Here is a 16,857-nt window from a genome sequence, read left to right on the forward strand (position 1 = left end):
ACTCGTGTGCGCAAAATTTTGAACTCAGACCGTCGACTAAAGCAATTAGCCGAGATGTTAAGTTTTACGTGGAAGTCCTCAAAAGACTCAAACGAAAGGTCAAAGTAGCACTACGAGATCGCGCCGACTCACACCGCCTTTCTTGTAAACACCTACCAAACCAAGGCCGGCAAACCAACACTTCCGCAGCCGCCCTACAGCCCAGATGTGGCCCCCCGGACTTTTTTTGTTGCCTTGCCTAAAAAGGCCGATGAAAGGCAAGCATTTTGACTCGACAAAAGGGATCCGAGTAGCATGCAGCTCGGCTCTCAAGGCTATTCCGGAGAATGTCTTACATGACGAATACAATGTAAAATGTCATCGGCAATGTCATTTTTTTATACCCTGAACAGGGTATATTAAGTTTGTCACGAAGTTTGTAACACCCAGAAGGAATCGTCGGAGACCCTTAAAGTATATATATAAATGATCAGTATGTCGAGCTGAGTCGATTTAGCCATGACCGTCTGTCTGTCTGTCCGTCTGTCTGTATATATACGAACTAGTCCCTCAGTTTTTAAGATATCGTTTTGAAATTTTGCAAACGTCATTTTCTCTTCAAGAAGCTGCTCATTTCGGAACGGCCAATATCGGACCACTATAACATATAGCTGCCATACAAACTGAACGATCGGAATCAAGTGCTTGTATGGAAAACTTTCACATTTGAAAAGATATATTCACGAAAGTTGGTATATATTATTTTCTAAGGCAACAATGTAATCTCCGAAGAAATTGTTCAGATCGGTTAACTATAGCATATAGCGGCCATACAAATACTTATATTCACGAAATTTGGTATATGTTATTTTTTAAGGCAACAAAGTAATCTCTAAAAAATTTGTTTAGAACGGATTACTATAGCATATAGCTTCCATACAAACTGAACACATAGTTACTAACAGAAATGCACCTGTGAAGGGTATTTAGCTTCGGTGCAACCGAAGTTAACGTTTTTTCTTGTTTGAAGTTATACTTCTTATACGAGTTCGGAAAAGGTTGCGATAGATTCAGGTTGCACAACCTTGCTCAATATGAATCTACGCAACCCCGTGCTCAATATGAATCTACGCAATCCCTTGCTCAATATGAATCTACGCAATTTTGTCTGCGAAGATGTTCGAGCAGCAAGCGAAGCGGTGACAAATCGGCGATCGTTTGTTCGTTTCTTTCGGCACAGCTCGGCTTTTCTACCAACAACACAATGTTGCCATGCTTATGCTGTTGTTGTTTTTTTAGAACAATGTTTCAATTTTTGGTTGGTGACATATTCAATTAAAAAATCAATTCCTTTGGGATTCGAACCTACGTACATACCTCCTACATGCTCATCGTAATTTTTGAAACGCTTACCACCTAGACCACCATTGACACTTGAATTGCATTGTCCTAATTATGGTTTGGTTATGCATGAAAGAAATATACGAGGGATCGCCGATTGTTGGTGACATATTCATATGTGTACGCATATGTATGTTTGTATTCTTGTGCATTATTTGTTTGGCAATGTATGCAAATATATGTACATATAAGTATATATGAATGTATGAACATGCAAGTCAATGCGCGCACATGTAATAAGTATATTGATAAGTGATGAAAATACGATTTCAATTTCTGAACGCGCACATGCGTATATATACACTCATATGAGCATGTGCAGATACACAAGATAGGATAGAAGATGTATGCCTTTTAACATCGTATACCATACAAATAAATATTTTTCTTACTAATAGAAACTAAATTTATCACAGCAATATACATAATATACATATGTATACATAATATTGCTGTGATAAATTTAATTTCTATTAGTAAGAAAAATATTTAATTGTATAGTATACGATGTTAAAAGCAAAACATTAAAAATTTATTCTGTCGAGATTCGAACCTGAGACCTGTGTTATCATCTTGACTTTCCAAGCGCTTACCACCAACACCACCACTGACACTTAGGTTACGCTGGCTTAAGTATGGTTTGGTTATGCATGTACATAAGAAACATACGATGGTTCTAATAATTTTGTTTAAGTATAGAAATATGCTTTGTAGAACATTTGCTTTCGCAAATATACAGACAAATGTGCAAACGACATAATATATGTATGTATGATTGTTTCGCATTTTGCTTCTACGCCGGTCAAATTTCTATACAAAAATCGGCTGAAATGTGTGAGAAAATAAAAAAATGGACAACTAAGGTAAATAATTTTTAAAAAATTTATTGACAATTAAATATAAATGAAAATACATGTAAATTTACTTAAATTTATTGAAATTTCGTTTCGCATTTTTCGGCACTTTCAAATTAATTAATATAAGTAAAATTCACGACTTAACCCGCACACGTCTTATTCGCGCAAAATCTCCAACTTTATGAAAATTGGCCCAATTATTGACACTTCAATTTTATGTAAAGTTTAAAACATGTTTACATATGAATATATAATATATTTGATTTTGGCGCAATTATTGACACTTGTCTTAATATACAAAATTGGGCCAAAACGAAACAATGAAATACATAATTACTTTTGCATGTCAATATGGAAATGTCGACGGCAAAACGCAAAGGCATATATTGCTCATATGTACATACATACATACAAGCGATTTCTTGGTTGAAAGCAAAAATTGAAGCATGAGAAATTGAAATGCCGACGGCAAAACGAAATTGCTTACATTCGTACATTGCATATGAATCATGAAAATATCATCATCATGTTTAGGTAAATCTTTTATATATTTAAAATGAGTTATTATAAAATAAGAACACATATTCAATTAAAAATAAATTCTGTTGGGATTCGAACCTACGTACCTACGTGCTCGTCGTAACTTTTCAAGCGCTTACCACCAACACCACTATTGACACTTGAATTGCGTTGTCCTAATTATGGTTTGGTTATGCATGAAAGAAATATACAATGGATCGCCGATTGTTACCTCTTTCCTTGCTGCTGCTGCGCATATGTATGTTTGTGTGCTTGTTCATTATTGAAGTTATACTGCTTTTTCTTTCCTTTGTCTTTCATTTTTGCGAATTCTCAACTATTTTATGTGACCTTTTGTTGAAATACCCTGCGTTGGCCGTTGAAAAATTAAGGCTATACTTTAGAGGATTATTTCTGTAGTTGGTCTTCATTTACTTTTTTTGGAAATCGACCCGCGATGACGAGGTATATCGTTTTATCTGACAACGTGAGGTTTAAGAAGTTCATTTCTAATTGTGTCTTGTGGAATATTAGAAATGATGTTCCTTCGAAAATCGTTCGATTACAACGGATAAAACGGCTTCTGGGTGGTGAATTTAATGAATAAATTCCTTTTGGTTGAAATGCTCTTCGTTGGGCGTTGAAAAGTTAAGACTATACCTCTCAGGATCATTCATTCCTTACAAGAAATTAATGTTTAGAAATATGCATATTTGCATTATTTCGTTGTCATTTCCATATTCGTAGCAATGGAATTTCTATGGCATAAGTAAAGTAATGGCCGCCGATTGTCACCCCTTGCCGCTGTAGCAGCTTCGCCTACAAACATGTGTAAATATGTATGTATGTATACGTATGATCGTGAATACATTGCGAGAAGCACCAGAAAGTTGTGCAATTTATGATTTTTAGCCTTTGCCATCGTCGCGAAAAGACGACTTGTTGGCAAAGGCATGCTCGGGGAGATAATAAATTATAATAAATTTATAAAATGTGAATTTAAGTTTTCTAGTTTTCTTTCATACAAAATGTTATGCATTTCTTGGAATATCACTAAGAAGTATAACTTCATCCGCGCGTAGGGACTCCACGCACCTTTTTTTCGTATCCCATAATTGACGCTAATTTGAAGGCTGATATGTCAAAATGATCTTCGCGAAGAGTATGCGATCTTCAGTGACATATGAATCGAATTAATTGTCCATCTTTTGCTTCCAGTGATTATCATGTTCCAGCAATTGCAATTGCTGGCATGCTTCACAAAAAGTTGCACACACTCTACCATACACAATACGCAATGACTTAAATGAATTTGAACCGCGAGACACACAACAGTCGGAAAACTTTAATGAAATGCAAAAGTAAATATCCCAAAAAGCGATTTATTGCAGTTTACGTATAAGGTTTTCACTGAATAATTTTCAATAATTTTAATTTTGAATAGCCGAAATAAAAAAGCAAGCTACCGAAATTGAATGCTTCAAATCAAAATATTGAAAAACAAAACAAACAAAAATTAAAAAAACAATGTGTATGGAAAGAAGTTACTTTTTGGAATAGTCCTATTTTCCGACTTTCCTAATGAAAAGTATAAGGAATTTTTATTTCTAAACCTTCCCCGATCCACAACGAACAACCTCTAAAAATTTCATCAAGATTGGTGCGGCCATTCTCTTTGCGTTACCAATAAACATTCATTCGTTTGTATGGGAAAAACAAATGGGCGGTTTTAAGGGTTTTCCGGCAATTACTCGAATTTTTCTCGCCGCAAAAACCATCTTTGAACTTTAACGAACATTTATAAAAAAGAATTAACAAAATTAGTCCAGGCGCTGTTGAGTTTTGCGCTTAGCAACACCTTTTGCGATTCATTTTTATATATGTATGTATGTATGAATGTATGTATGTACATAGTATGTTCGAAAGAAACTTGTAAGTAAAAAGCCTTAGGATTTAGTTTTAAAAACCCGTTATGATGTGTAACCGTTATTAGTCTACTTAAACTAGATATGTGGAAAATGTTTCCTGATCAGGATACCTGTTGATTATTTCTAAATCATAGCATGAAACCTGAATGCTTTCCAAATTACATAGACAGCTGAATTTTACGTCTTTATCAGCTCTGTTCCCTTCGATTTTTATTTAGATTGGCAGAGGCTTCTTCTCTAACACTATCGTGCATTCTGCAGACCGCTTTCTAAAACATTGTATTCAAGATCAGTGCGATTTCGATTTGTAAAATAAATGCAACTGATATTTATTTGAAATAATCATCGGCGAATTTTCGGAAGTCATCTAAGCGATGAAAGTTTATTTTATTCCATTAAGTGTATCCAAACAAGTTTTGAATATGCTAAAAATGTAAGAGGTGATGGTTGCATACACAGAAAGTGCTTCTTAAGCTTACTATCGAAATATCCTATACTATAGCATTAGGGATCCTGTGGAATAAAATAGACTTTTTACTTAGTTGAACCTAATACGTACTGATTTATTTGTTCACAAATAGGTGGTTCCTGAACCAGGTTGAAATTGAACTTAGAGCATTAAGGGATTGAAACAGTTCGGGCAAAATGGTTCTCATTTCGCTTTCCATTCAGAAAACAACAAATAGAACTTCGTTCCATGGTTTTTATGTGAGCTGATGCTGAAAATGGTGTATATGTTCGTCCAACAATTCTTCTTCTTCTTCTTAATTGGCGTAGACAGCGCTTACGCGATTATAGCCGAGTTAACAAAAGCGCGCCAGTCGTTTCTTCTTTTCGCTACGTGGCGCCAGTTGGATATTCCAAGCGAAGCCAGGTCCTTCTCCACTTGGTCCTTCCAACGGAGTGGAGGTCTTCCTCTTCCTCTGCCTCCCCCGGCGGGTACTGCGTCGAATACTTTCAGAGCTGGAGTGTTTTCATCCATCCGGACAACATGACCTAGCCAGCGTAGCCGCTGTCTTTTAATTCGCTGAACTATGTCAATGTCGTCGAATATCTCGTACAGCTCATCGTTCCATCGAATGCGATATTCGCCGTGGCCAATGCGCAAAGGACCATAAATCTTTCGCAGAATTTTTCTCTCGAAAACGCGTAACGTCGACTCATCGGTTGCTGTCATCGCCCAAGTCTCTGCACCATATAGCAGGACGGAAATTATGAGCGACTTATAGAGTTTAGCTTTTGTTCGTCGAGAGAGGACTTTACTTTTCAATTGCTTTCAAAATCCTGCGTTGGATTTCTAGGCTGACATTGTTGTTGGTGTTAATGCTGGTTCCTAAATAGACGAAATTATCTACAACTTCAAAGTTATGACTGTCAACAGTGACGTGAGAGCCAAGTCGCGAGTGCGACGACTGTTTGTTTGATGACAGGAGATATTTCGTCTTGCCCTCGTTCACTGCCAGACCCATTTTCTGTGCTTCCTTGTCCAGCCTGGAGAAAGCAGAACTAACGGCGCGGGTGTTGAGGCCGATGATATCAATATCGTCGGCATACGCCAGCAGCTGTACACTCTTATAGAAGATGGTACCTTCTCTGTTTAGTTCTGCAGCTCGAACTACAAATAAACAATATTGAAATGTTGATCTGACATTTTTATGAAATAATTTGTGAATCCATTGTGTAAAAATATTGATCGTACACCTTTCTCTCATCATTATAGTTTTGTTCATCTAACGGTTCTACGTATCACCTAAAACTAAACGAGATAAATATAGGGTTATATATGTACATACATGTAAATGATCAGGGTGACGAGAAAAGTAGAAATCCGTCTGTCCGTCCGTGCAAGCTGTAACTTGAATAAAAATTTAGATATCTTAATGAAACTTGTTAAGTCGATTCCTTAATACAAAAAAACAATTCGAGTGAAGTTAAAGATGGGCGTAATTGAACCATCGCCACGACCACAAATTGTCATTAACCGAAAACATATAAAGTACCATAACTAAGCACTAAATTAAGGTATAAAGCTGAAATTCGGTTCAGAAGATTGCAGTAACAAGGGGCATCTGTGGAAATTTTTTTTGAAAAAATGAGAGTGGCCCCGCCCTCACAAAAGTTTAATGTACATATCTCTTAAACCAGTTAAGCTACAACAACAAAATTTGCTGAGTACAAATTTATAAGAACTTATGCTGACAGTATGAAAAAGGATGAAATCGGTGATAAGTCACCTCACTCCCGATAAATCAATAACTAAATACCCTCTAAATACGCTAGAGACATTAAATTTTACCACCGAGATAGTATGAGAGAGCTTAATGGGAACCCGTGTGAAAATTGGACGCCCATTTTTTGGCGAAATATCATATTTTGGGACGCGACTAACTAATTTCGACAAAATTAAATAGGTAGCATTCTTCTTATATGTATTTTTATGTTATATTGTGAAAATGGGCGCAATCAGAGTTAAACCGCGCCTATTTCCCATAAAGCACAATTTTAAATTCCACTTCATTCATTCAGTTTCTAGTTCACAAATGAAAAAGGAATTAATATAACAGGATAAAATTTTGCAAAACTAATGTCTTTAGTGTGTGCCACCTTATGACGAAAAACTTTTGAAATGCAATAAAACCTGCTCAAGACCCTAGGTACCGAATATTTCCACGCCGGCACCTATTATTGATTTTTGATCGAAAATGTCGGTGTGTGTGACATATATGTATAACTAAAATTAAGAGATAATTCTTCTCTTATATAGGTATGTCTGTATGTCAAAAATGGGTTGAATCAAAACAATACTTTCCTTAGCCCCCATATACCTAATACAAAAATTTTCGAACTTCGCGGTGATTTAGTACCGCATATATCGGCCATTGTGTGAGTTATCCCATTGAAAATAAGAGATAGTGTTTTATTCGTAACAGTGCATCTTTGTGCCAAAAATAAAATTTGAGCGAAAACATGGCCTATCCTCTATATAACTAATATCAGGATTTTCGAACATCCGGCTGACTTTACTCTATATGATTGGATTTACACTTTAAAGTAATCCCTTGGCTTTGATTTTTGCAAGTTGCAAGAGTAGGAGTGCAAGAGACTTCCTTATTTGTTATTAATTGGATACATTGAAAAACATGACATATCATTGAAAATTAAAAAGATAAAGGACTATCTAAATAATATCAATATATCTAAGAGAAAACTTATAAAATTATCACCCATTTTGTGTTTTTTTTTTAATATTCAAATCAAACAATAGTAAATTACAATTTATTGTACCCAGTTAAGCTAATTAGGCAATCTAATCAAATGCCAATTATGTTAATAATTCAACTGATAAATAATCGCTCTGTTGATATGCCGATAATTAACACAATTTCATCATCCATATGATACAGATACACTCGAGATTGTAACATACGATATCGCAAAAGATAAGTCATTTAATCAATTAAAAAAAATTACGAAGATGCAAAGTAAAATCCAATGCCAACCACTAAATTGCCTTAAAACACTAGTTTTTTGTCATTTAGCGACTGTAATATTAGAAGCTGTTTCTTGCTAATTTTGTGCTGCTAAAACTAAAAGTTATGGTAAAAATTTCCTAACATAATATAATATAATATAAGGATCAAACCACAACCATTTACTGTTCGTACCAGAACATCTCAAATACCCCACAGACCATTTTGTACACCGGTCGAGTTTTTCCCACAGATTTGTAGAGGAATGTAATTATACAGAGCATTTGAAGTATATGTACATAATTATTCATAAGAAAAGTTGGTTTGGATAAATTCGAATTCTGCGTTTCTCATATATTTGCATTTATGTATGCATACAAGCATGTTTAAATTGAATATAAGGCGTACATCTTCTCTTTTAAAATATAAATCTGTCCACGTGGTTCCAATCTTCTATTTGTCTCGATATGAATATTGAATTAAGCAAAAGTTCAGATTCACAGTAAGTTAAAAACACATATGTTATATATGTGCATCATAATATAGGTGCTTTTGAACAAATTTTGAATAGCTTTTTTTCTTCTGAAGTTAAAAGTTGGTTTAGTTGAAGTGTATATCCGATTAATATAGGATTTGTATTCTCCTCATTTTTGAGTTCCTTTTTTCTATAAGAAGCTGTGGGAACCGCCGATTTCACCTCACTATATCTTACAATCAAACAGAATGATCGAAATCAAGTTCTCGTAAGAAAAATGTTAATGGGTATTCCATCTTCGTTTTAACCGAAGTAAAAGTAGTTTTACAATTTGGTAGTAAGCTAATAACAAATTTTCATCAGTGAGAAATATTTTAGCATTTTGCTTATTTCGGTTTACGTGGAATTAATTGACTTATTTAACAATTTTACCAATGCATGTATTTACAAACTCGATTGCTCTCCATAAGCGTATAGTAGATGATTCAATGCAACTTGTTGCGTTAAGTTTGGAGGCTGTCATGACAACTGTTCTGCTTATTTTTGGGGTAGCAATTGAATTACATTAATTAATTAATACCTAATGGCGCGTTGTTAAATGGAATAATGCTGATCGCATTACTAACACGCATAGCAAAAGCAGAAGAGCTTAATATGTATCGGAGTGAAGTTGCTTTTATGTTGCGTGGTATTTGAAAGCAAAATGTTAATTGAATTAGATTGACTGGGTGCAAGTATGTAGGAATCCTAATTGGCTATGGCGGGTGAAGTGTCAGTACTGAAATAAAAACAAATACTTATTCACAATTGGGGTAAATCTAAATGATTTGATCTTTGGTAGAACTAACCGCGCAATGGGCGTATGGAATTAGCATATTTATTGGCTTAACTTAGCTTAGTGTTCCGTAATTCCATACATTTTTTGTACAAATTTATATTAGACAACCCAGTTACATTAACGCTGTACATTCATCGGAGGGCAGAAGAGTATCGGCAGCTGTCGGTTATACAATGTTTTATGGACATATTTTAGTAAGAAGACGCAACTTAGGTGAGCGTAGGCCAGGTTTAAGAAACCAGTATTTAAAATTCCGCTAAAAAATAGTAACTTATATTCGCTCATAAATGTTGTAAAAACTTAAAATTTATCAGCATCGAAATTTAAAAATTTAGAGTTTAAAGTCTATTATATTTCCCATCATAGATATGGAAGTTTCCATTTATATGCTTGACCTAATAATGCTAACAACTTTATTTGGATATCAAAAAAGAAATTTAGGCAAAATTAGTGGTAGCTAGTACAGCTGATTTGTTCTCAATGAATTTCAGCTAGGCATAATTACTTAAAGTACCGATAGTATGTACAAACAGCTGTTATCTTTGATTCTTCATTCTCAATATTTTTCCTATACAATTCCATATCTTCCGCAGCACAGGCTTGCTGGGGAGTTAGGTGATCGATGATCAGTGAGTCAGCACGGGACTGTGACAGCGTACGCACGCTTGGCATCAGACTACGCAGTGAGTTTATCCTCTAGCAATTTATACTTGTAAGAAGCTTTTTTCTGCCCCTGCTTCTTACAAGTATAAATTGCTGAGGTATACTCGCCGTGTCCAGGGTTCGTTACAATTGGCGCCCGAGCAGGGACCCTGCGGATCGTATAACATCAGGAAGCCATTTAACACGGAAATGGCAGATCTCATGTGGTTAGACAACGTGTCCAAGGAGCAACTGATCTCCTTCGCACAGAGTCTGGGAGTTGACCACATAGGACCACCGCAGGAGATTCGTAAGCGCATAACTATACTGGCAGCCAAGGCGCGCGAAGACCCCGAAATAGAGGAAAAAATCTTAAAGATGGAAGCTGCATACAAAACAAATGAGATCGCTTCACGAGACGAAGGCGATCAGAAGACAACACTACCACCCGATCAAGACAGAGGGACCGCGAGCACTTTTGCAGAATCATCACGGTTGCAACCACCACCAATAAACAGGTTACTTCAACAGAACCACATGGTCACATTCGCACCCATCGTCGACCAGGTAAGGAAGTGGTCCGTGAAATACGACGGTGGGCGAGACCCACTAGCATTCGTTGAGAGATTAGAAGAGCTCTCCGAAGTGTACATGATAAATGTAGACATCCTTCCGAGAACCATGCCCGAATTACTGTGCGGTACCGCTCTCCAATGGTATCGCAATAATAACGAACATTGGGAGAGTTGGACAACCTTCAAAAAGGACTTTCTGCGCTTCTTGCTACCAGCTAACTACTTCCGTACTTACTTCGAACGCCTCGAAGATAACATACGGCAACGAAGATAACACGTGCGAGAAAAATATAAAGACTACGTTCTGGCTATGCAGAACTTAATGCGACACGCTGGGTATAATCCGGAGGAGCGACTGGAAAGGATTTTTCGGAATAGTCACACCGATTATCTGCTCTACATTCGGCGGCGAGATTTCGAGACGCTAGCTGAACTCATCACACTGGCAGAAGAGTACGAAGGGATATATGAAGGGCAACGACGAGGAATAGAACCACCACGACGCGAGATGACGAGACACATCGTAGGTGACCACGAGGTGAGAAATGCAAGTAGGCCGTTACCACGTCGTCCACAACATAACACTACGGTAGATGCGCATCGCCAGCAACTATCTACGAGCAGAGCCTTCAGGCCGGGAAATAAGTGCTTGAGATATGGCCTGGAAGGTCAATACGCAAGGAGTTGCCGTAATCCCAAGAAGTTATTTTGTAGGGACTGTGGTAACCAAAGAATGTTGTCATCAACAACAGGGAAACGACCAAGGGAACACGGAACTCAGCGCCGAACCACCAGTAATTATGCATCAGGAACGAGGCCGACTATACGCTTTAATCATGCTTGGCGGAGAACCGGCGGAAGCCGTCATTGACACTGGCGCCTCGAAAAGTTTCGTATCACCACGAGTTGCAGAACATATGGACGCAACCAGGAATGGTAAGAAGGTGACCGTAGCTCTTGAAATACAAATGGCCGATGGCACCACGAGCAAGATCTTTGACGCCGTGGAGACCAACATTCAACTCGGACAGACATCGCTAAAGGCAGTATTACACGTGATGCCCGGAGCGATTGATGACGTCATACTCGGATTGGATACACTGGGGAACATGGGAGCTGTAGTATCCTGCGGAGGCCATCAGGTAGTGCTGAAAGCATCAGATGGTCAGCAATCAACTGCCTCCCGCACCATGTCATCAGAAGCCGTAAGCAACGTGACCCTTACAACACCAGACACACGCCCGCTAAAACGCAGAATGAAGAGGAAAAAAGACGTAAGCTTAAGTGCAGGAGGGGCAATCGACTCGAGACTTCATCGACCGCCAACCAGCGAAACGAAGCAGCTCGCATACGTGACTTCCTGGACGAGGAACTCCGAAAATTCGAAAGCATGAGTGGAGTAACGACCGTGGCGGAGCATAAAATCACTATGACCGACGACCGGCTCATCAAGCAACGATATTTTCCAAGGAACCCAGCGATGCAGGCCATTATAAACGACGAGATCGACGAGCTGATGTCGAAGGGATGTATCGAGCCGTCTCACAGCCCACACAGCGCGCCGATTGTATTGGCCAGGAAGAAAAACGGTAAGTGACGTTTATGCGTGGATTATCGGCAACTCAACGCCCGATCTGTACCCGACGCATACCCCTTACCTAGGATACAACACATACTTGACAAGTTACGAAGAGCAAGGTACATTAGTAGTCTGGACCTCAAGAATGGCTACTGGCAGATACCTTTGGAGCGAGGCAGCCGCCCATATACAGCCTTCACCGTACCTGGGCGTGGCCTATTTCATTGGCGTGTCATGCCATTCGGCTTACACTCGGCACCAGCGACGTACCAGAGAGTACTCGACCAGGTCATAGGCCCTGAGATGGAACCACACGCCTTCGCCTACCTTGACGATATAATCGTCATAGGCTCTACATTCGAGGAACACATAAGAAATTTGCGAAAGGTACTGCAGAGACTACAGCAGAACAACCTTCGAATTAATCCTGAAAAGTGCGAATTTTTCAAGAAGGAACTCCGATATCTAGGTCATGTGATCAGTGACAAAGGCATTCACACCGATCCCGAGAAAGTTGCAGCAATCCAGGAACTGAAGCCCCCTACTAACGTGAAAGAAGTACGTCAATATCTTGGGATAGCCTCTTGGTATCGCCGCTTGGTACCCGACTTCGCGACTATGAGCCAGCCGCTCACAGCACTCTTGAAGAAAGGGAAACACTGGAAGTGGGGTGCTGAGCAACAATCGGCATTTGAAAGTATCAAGCGAAAGTTAACGGAGGCCCCCGTCCTGGCATGTCCGGATTTCAGCCAGACATTCACGTTGCAGACGGACGCTAGCAACATCGGCCTTGGAGCTGTGCTGACACAGAAGCTGGAAGGAGGCGAACGCGTAATAGCCTACGCCAGCCGAAAATTAAATGAGGCGGAGAAAAACTATTCAGCTACCGAGAAGGAGTGTCTCGCCATAGTCTGGGGAATTCGGAAAATGAGGTCCTACCTAGAGGGATATCGATTTAAGGTGATAACCGACCATATGTCATTGAAGTGGTTGAATTCCATAGAAAGCCCTTCCGGTCGTATAGCACGATGGGCTTTAGAATTGCAGCAGCATACCTTCGACATCGAGTATCGTAATGGGAAACTCAACCAAGTAGCAGACGCACTGTCCCGACAGCCGTGGCAAAAGCGAGTAGAGGAAGTTCGCGCAAATCCAGAGAAATACGCGGATTACATGGAAAAGGATGGCCAACTTTATCGCCACATTCCGTGTCGATCCCAGGATGAAGAGGCTGTGCCCTGGAAGTTATGTGTGCCTAAACCCCTCCGCATAAGGGTGTTACAAGAGAACCACGATATACCTAACGCCGGACAGTAGCCCGAGTCGCCAATCGATATTACTGGCCAGGAATGTACCGCCACATTAGCCAGTACGTACGCCGGTGTGAGTCCTGCCAGAAATACAAGGAAGGACAGCAGAGACCAGCAGGGAAGATGCTTTCACAGGTGGCACAAGAGCCGTTTGCCACAGTTTGCACCGACTTTATCGGACCCTTACCGCGATCAACCCATGGCAATACAATGCTACTGGTGTCTTTCGACCGCTTCAGCAAGTGGGTTCAATTAGTCCCCATGAGGCGCGCTACAGCTGAAGGACTTCGTCGCGAAAAAAAAAACAAAAAAAAAAGTGAATTTATATGAAAAAACAGAGAAGAAAAAAATTCAACTGCAGTTTAAAAAAAAAAAAATAAAAAAAATAAGTGAAAGTTATTGGGAAAAAACAAATTAAACAAGTCAAAAAACAAAAAAATACAAAATATACATATAATATATATACGTATAGGCGTAAGTCTTTGAATTTTTCGTTTTTAAGCCAAATGAACATTGTAAATGCAAATGTCTATGTACTTTTAGGCGTAAGTCTTAGATTATTTTTTTATATCAAATCACCATTGTAAATTAGCAAATTTTTTTTTTCTAATTTAAATAACCATTGTAAATTAACAATGGAATGAATTGAATTTTGCATGGAATGCAAAACTCTCCGAAGTGGGGGGGAGTGTGAGAACTAAATATCTATACAGAATTTAGCCCACACAACCCATAAAGGCACACCCTATTGTTCACAACTCAACGGAAAAACCACGCCACTTCTAGAAACACAAGAAGATTGAGAATTAAATCTAAATGATTTGATCGTATGGAATTAGCATATTTATTGGCTTGACTTAGCTTAGTGTTCCGTAATTCCATACATTTTTTGTACAAATTTATATTAGACAACCCAGTTACATTAACGCTGTACATTCATCGGAGGGCAGAAGAGTATCGGCAGCTGTCGGTTATACAATGTTTTATGGACATATTTTAGTAAGAAGACGCAACTTAGGTGAGCGTAGGCCAGGTTTAAGAAACCAGTATTTAAAATTCCGCTAAAAAATAGTAACTTATATTCGCTCATAAATGTTGTAAAAACTTAAAATTTATCAGCATCGAAATTTAAAAATTTAGAGTTTAAAGTCTATTATATTTCCCATCATAGATATGGAAGTTTCCATTTATATGCTTGACCTAATAATGCTAACAACTTTATTTGGATATCAAAAAAGAAATTTAGGCAAAATTAGTGGTAGCTAGTACAGCTGATTTGTTCTCAATGAATTTCAGCTAGGCATAATTACTTAAAGTACCGATAGTATGTACAAACAGCTGTTATCTACTTGATTCTTTATTCTCAATACTTTTCCTATACAATTCCATATCTGCCTCAAATACGCAGCACTGTGCATACCGTCACAAGTTTAAGAAAAAAGTGTTAGCTGTTGAAACCTATCACTGTCAGGATTTCACCAATATCAGTCATATATAATATGACATGAATGTCACTGTGCTTATAGAAACCGCTCTTATATATCTGTGTATAAAGTCAGTGGAAGGCTATTAATTCTTCCGAACATAACTAGCATAACTACACACATAGGTAAGAGAATACGCATATTAGCATTGACTTATATATATATGAGCATATATTTCAATATATTACTTTATATTATATATTTTGTTAGTGTTAAATATATATACTTATTGGTTGGCAACAGGTCGTTTCTCCACTATACGTGTTGTAATGAAGCTCTTTAGTTTTGTTTTCATGCTCTCGCGCTTCTGTATGCTCTCTCTTATAAGAAATTTTTGTTTCTCTCACAACACCAGGAATGGTATTTACTATAACATATAGCTCTAATATTTACGACACCATATGTGGACAGCTTTTTTTCTGCATTCTTCTATGTATGCCCATTGAGTACACCATGTCGTATGAGTAATGCGAGAAAGTGTGATGAAGCTTTCTTATCAAAACTTATTGAATAAATGAAATTTTATGGTTGCTGCCGCGTGAAAATGAGAGAGAGAGCTGATAGTAAGCTTTTTTAATATGAAATTAAACCGACAACTACAAAGTTGGAATGGAAAGTAGGAACAAAAATAACCGCAATAATAGTATAATACAGACTGAATATTGCGTGTGAAAAAGAGCAGCTGCTTATTATTAGCAACATGAGAGACAAACTCAAATGCTGATAACTATCTAGCATAAAACATACATAGATATACACCTCATCTTCGCCTCTGTCCTTCACTTCTTCATTTATTCATCGCGTTTACATTCACTGACGCCAGCTGAATGAATGGGATGCTCAAATGGATGCACAGTCTGGCGTCGCTGCGCTGCTCTGTTATGATAACAGTGACGCTTTGTTTGGCAGCTGCGTTGATGAACCGCTCTTTAACGCGTTGAGTGCGTTCACGAACATCATTCCGTCGTTGACCGGACAAAGTGTTACACGCGGTCGCGCGTTACTGCTTTTCAATTCAATAAAGGATATACTAATACAAAATATCAAACTAACGGAAATTGTGTGTTAGTGAAATTCGTGCGTGAGTTGAAAAATCTTCACTACCATATGTCTTAAGTGAACTTTACTATAAGAATATTAATGTGCTTGAGTTTCCAACAGTGTCACAATAATATATATTTAAATTTCCGTCTGTGATTATTTGGCGACACTTTAGATACGCCAACGTTTGTCCACTCGAGTGTGCATCGAACTGCAAACTACAATTAAATACCCGTCGTTACTTTCACGTCCGCGCGTTGAATAAAAAAGTCATTACATTTTAATATAAAAAATTAAATTACCCGCTACAATTGCTTGCGTCTTATCGGCATTACGGATATTAACGCTCGCTTCGCTTTTTTAAACAAAGGAAGAAAATAAATTAATATATTTATTTGCATTTTTGTGAAACAAAAATAAGATTGCGTATAAAAACTTCGTGTTTATAAGAGTTTCTGCAAAGAAAATTTATTCACATTAATTAAAGCATTTTTACCAGGTTCACATTGAAAGTGTACGTTTATGTTTATGGGAAACTAAAATTGCTGCTTGGCATTGCAAGTTCTTCAAGTTAATTCTTATGATAATACAAAATTCAATTCTATTTTTTTACCGCTTAGTGAGTGGAATATTTTATTTAAGCAGAAAGAAATCATAAAAATGGAAAACAAGTTTCATCGTTAACATTTATTAGCAGTATTAAATGCATGAAATAAGTAAAAAGGTAATAAAAGCAAAATTTTGTGAAAAAGAGTGTAC

General features: G+C 37.8%; 1 pseudogene; it reads left to right on the forward strand.

The window, feature by feature from the left end:
- The first annotated feature begins 3,145 nt into the window (after positions 1 to 3,145).
- Positions 3,146 to 3,348, forward strand: LOC120773194 (annotated as a pseudogene).
- The last annotated feature ends 13,509 nt before the right edge of the window (positions 3,349 to 16,857 follow it).

This window comes from Bactrocera tryoni, chromosome 3 (assembly GCF_016617805.1).
Source record: "Bactrocera tryoni isolate S06 chromosome 3, CSIRO_BtryS06_freeze2, whole genome shotgun sequence".
NCBI lineage: Eukaryota > Metazoa > Arthropoda > Insecta > Diptera > Tephritidae > Bactrocera > Bactrocera tryoni.